Raw genomic sequence first — 5,108 nt, 5'->3', positions numbered from 1 at the left:
TATCATTTTGGACATGGACTGGTAATCCCTGTTCACACCTAATTTTTGCATAACATTTTCAAAATTCATACTTTTAAGTTTTGTTCATTCAATAGTTCAAATTATATTTTTTGTAATTTTAAATAAACTTATCAATACTTATCCTTATATCTCAAAATGAAGGATTTTTACTAATTAACTTTGATTACATTATTTTTGTCACAATGAGTTGAATTTGCTCAGAATATTGTCTATATTTAAATAAATCATTATTCTTTGTTAAATTACATTTTTTTACATGTCATTGATTAAATTTTGTTAATATTCATTTTAGTATTGTCTAACACAATCTAAGAATACAGTGATACACAAATATTTTATAAACCAATGATTTTGGACCACGGTTTGAGCCCATTGTATTATATATAAGTGTGGTTTCCCAATTTCTTATTTAAATCTTTATTTGGTCTAAAAAAGGGGGGGGGGGGGGATAATATTTTTTACATTGATAGAAACAATTTCTAATTAGGTAAAAACCCTTATCTTTTTCTTCTCCAATTTTCTACCCGCCGACACCCCCAAAGCTTCACCACCACACAACCTATTTTTACTATACTTCTCCTCCTACACGACAAGGTCTCCACTCAACTAGCCCACAAAACAATTGAACCCACCCAAAATCAACCATTAGACAATCCCTTTACCACAACACCTCCGAAAACCCAATTCCATTGTTGTTCCCTACTGTTCTCAGACTTGAAACAACAATAAATGAGACCCAGCACAAAAATCTCTGACAACCACCACAATAAACAACCAGCCAACTGACCCTTACAAAACCCAGTTCCTCCACCATTAAAACCCACTAGAGAATCACACAAACCTAACCACCTTTCATTTTCCAATTGCTATATAGTACACCATTGCTAGAGACCATCTCCACCAACACAAACTCCATCATTGAAACAATAAGCAAGTCAAGTGACCACCCAATACCCCACTCCTATTTTCCCCTTTTTTCTTACAGCAACCAGTGAAGCTTCAAGATCTCATACATCACACCCACAAGCTCCAAGCTCTAGGGGGGACTCCGGCAACAAAAAGACCTCCTAGGCAGAACAAACTCCACCAACTAATCAATGAGCTCCGAGCTCTATTCCGGTGATATCTCTTTCATTTGTTTGTCATTTTATTGTACTTTTCCTTTTATTTTGTAGCTATTTTCTATTATATATACAGGTTTATCAATTATTTATAGATTTATACAGTAAAATTAAAAAACCGATAAAGTCTCGGCAATGGTCTTCATGATATATCTCTATTATGACTTTGTTTTTTTCTTTAAAAAAAAGTTTTGTAAATTTGAGTTGGGTTTGCGATTTACTGCTTTATAGTTAACTTTTGCTCATTTTAGATGAACAAGTATATGATTTTTTTAATTTTATTTTCATTTGTTAATGACTTTGAGATTGCATTTATTTTGCTAATTGGTTACTGCTCTATTCTTGTTCATATATAGCTTATCTTGATTTGTTGATGAATTTTTAGTTAGCTATGTTGTTCTTAGTTGGTGATTATTACTCACTATTTTATTGTGTCGTTATTATTTCGTTCTTTACCTATTATTTTATCTTATCCTATTAGTTTCCTATAATTTTGTGCTTGGAAATAATAAATTAAAATTGGTTGATAAAGAAATTACTATCGATTTCCAAGGCCTCCCGTGTATAAAAGACGAATTTTATTTTAAGTTATTATTTATTTCATTTGTCTTGATTCATATTAATCCATTACTAATACTTTTACTAAGTGTGTTTAAAGGTACCAGAAGTTCTTCCCAAGTAAGCCATTCGAATGAAGTTGGGATAATTTTTTCTTAATTCATTATTTTGTGTACTATTTACGTTAGAAAAACACTAGGTCATTTCTCGTATTATTGTTTACTTTATTATTTGTGTATATTACATGCTTATGTAATTGTACATTATTTGTCTCCTCATATTTTAAAAATGAATTCAGTCGGGACTCACACATGTGGATATTGAAAAGTGCTAATACCTTTCCTTCGTAATCACTTGAACCCTTACCTAGAATCTATTGATTTCGTAGACTAATTTTCTTAATTAATTAATAGATTTCCTAGTTTTCCTAAGATTAGGTGGCGACTAGTTAAGTCTTTTTTTTAAAATTCTTCTAAATTTGATTTGATTTAATTTAATTGTGTAACACCCAGATCCGAAAGAGGGTAAGACAACATTTTTTAGAAGCTGCAGTAGGGAACCAACGGAGGCTAACCACAACTTGTGGATGCGACGATGGACCGTAGGTGTGGTACGTGGATGAGACTCCCCAAATGGACCCTAAAGGTCCAGGACCACGGCCTAACCCACAGACCGTTAGTCAGACCATGATTTGTGGTTGGGGGATGTGGTTCACTGGCGCAAAAACCTGTTTGTGACCACGAACGACGGTCGTGCAGGATGGACCGTCGTCCTATCAACGGTCCGTCAGTCGTGGACATGGATGGTGGTTTGGCAATTAAGTTTAGGGGCAGTTAGGTCTTTTTCTAATTATTTTATCTCTATACTACGTCGTTTTACCCTTCACTAAGAACCTTATATAAGTGATTCCAACCCCCAATTAGTTCATTCACTTCATTCTCTTAAAATTCACCAAAATGAAGAACTCTCAAATATTTCTTTCGAGAAAACTTGAAGAAGAAGGATTCAACCTAGGGTTTCAAGTCAAGTCTCAGTTCCTCCATTGAAGATAAGCAATTGGCTTCAAGGTATGATAGTTTTCATCCATTGATTCCTTCCACTCATGAAGTTCCCAAATTCTTCTATTTTCAAAGTTAGAAATCCCCAATTGAGTTAGGGTTTTCTTCAGTTGTCATGGGTTCTCTTGATTATTTATTTAAACGATTAAATTATGATCTCTTGTGCTTGAATTGATGAAATACTATGATTTTATGATGATTTACCCCCATTAACCCATGTAATCCTCATGTTTCTAAATAATTATCATATTATGTGGGATTTTTATTACGAAGGAAGAGTTTTATGAAATCAAGCATGTATTGATAGAGTTACATGAATTTATGGTGAAATCCATATCTAACTCATGTTTTATAAATGTTGATGATTGAAAGTGAGTTTTGAACTTGAAAGGTAAATTATGGAATTATGCATGTTCTTATTAAATCTATGCAAATGTTTTAAGGATGCTTTGAGAGTAAAGTATCATTGATGATGTTGTTGTTGTTATGTTGTTAAAAATATTTACTCATATACACATGAAAGCATGATGTGAAAGGTTCTCTCACATAATAAAGGGTTCTAAGGTTGAAATGTCTTCTCACCTAATTGAATCAAAAGATTAAGAATAATCCTAATGAAACCTATCTTGGATTGGTTATTGAATGATATCTTTCCATGGACAATGATTTATCTTGGATTGGCAAGATAACGTTCCCTTCCATAGATCATAAAAGCATGTAAGAAATGACTATTCCGTAGAATTTCTGCTTAGCACCTAGAGGATATTGAGATGGAAGCTCTCCTGTAAGTAGAGGCCGGGTTTCTAGAAGCAATCTCCTTATCCCTTACCTATGTGCCCCCATAGGATGATTGTCTAGATAGACATTAGCTAGTGGTTTCACCTAAGCTAGAAGTTCATGGTCCTTAACTTGGCAAGTAGGATAACCTTTTTCTGTGTGGGAGACACCGGGGGATCATGTTATAGCTCACATGGTCTCTATGTCGATTAAGGCGACTTCCCATAATATTAATGTTCTAAGGTTACTTCAAGAAGTATCTCATAAGTGTTCAAAAGCTTTAAATGATGATTAGTTTGCATTGACCATGTTTTATAGCTTATGTTTTCTAACCCTTTTATATCATGTTTTAGCTTGGTCAAATGCATGTCATGAAATGTCCTCTTTTGGCATGATTTAAATATTTTATGAATAGCTGTCAAACTTGGTACATTATTTTGTGCTAATGCATACGCTTGCCTACAATTAACCAAATGTAGGGTCCGTAAGTTAGGTTTCTCAGTTTCATGGCTAGTGGTTGATTTTGAGGATCCAGAGCACTGGTGAGTCCCTATGCTTCGAGGACGGACCTCATTGTTCTTAGTCCCTTTCTTGTATTTCCAGATTTTGGACATGATGTATGGTCTAGGCTCAATTTCATTCTATTGTATTAGATGGCTATTGAGACAACTGTTTTAGACTTCCACTTTTATTTTATAAAATTATTAGTTTTGAAATGTTGTCTTTACATCCTTGTCCTATTTCTTATGTTATGAATGCTAAGTGACTTGTATGAGGTCACTCGGGGTCTTATACATCATGTTACATCTAGGGGGTACCCCTAGGTCATGACAAACTTGATAATCAGAGCACAAGGTTTAGAATGGTCCTAGGATGTCTCATAAGCCACGTCGAGTAGAGTCGTGTTCATGAGTGTGAATTGCACCACATTTATGAATGAGAGGCTATAAGATGATTAGAAAACTCCACTTCTTTCATTACTCTAAAGTCGTTCAATATAGTTTAACTCTATAAGGTCTCTCTCCTAATCCTTATACATTGCTCTACAAAATATGGCTACTCGAAGACCTTATGCTAGAAGGAATGTAAGGGAGAGTGCGGAACAAGAAGCTCCTCTCTAAGCTCCTCAAGTTATGTTAGATCCTTTTGGCCGAGCAAGTGACTAATGGGGAGTTTAGGGATACTTTTTAAGTGTTGGCTCAAGTCATGACGACCCAAGCCAATAGGGAGGTTGTGGTTCCCGTAAAGCCCAATGTAGGTACGACAATATCTAGAGTGAGGGACTTCAGTAGGATGAATCCTCATGAGTTTCATTGTTCTAAGGTTAAGGAAGATCCTCAAGAGTTCATCGATGAGGTTTATAAGGTTTTGATGATCATGGGAGTGATGCTGGTGGAAAATTCTGATGCTTATCAACTAAAAGGTGTTGCTCAAACTTGGTTCAACCAAAGGAAAGAAGGAGACCGGAAGATATGGGTCCTTTTGATTGAGAGTAGTTTCAGGTCACTTTTCTTGATAGGTTCTTTCCCCTTGAGTTGTGGGAAGAAAAGGAGATTTAAGTTTATCAACCTTC

Source organism: Solanum verrucosum, unplaced genomic scaffold, assembly GCF_900185275.1.
Source record: "Solanum verrucosum unplaced genomic scaffold, falcon-dt-bn FXZP01000077.1, whole genome shotgun sequence".
In the NCBI taxonomy this organism is placed as follows: domain Eukaryota; kingdom Viridiplantae; phylum Streptophyta; class Magnoliopsida; order Solanales; family Solanaceae; genus Solanum; species Solanum verrucosum.
This window is presented reverse-complemented; position numbering follows the sequence as displayed.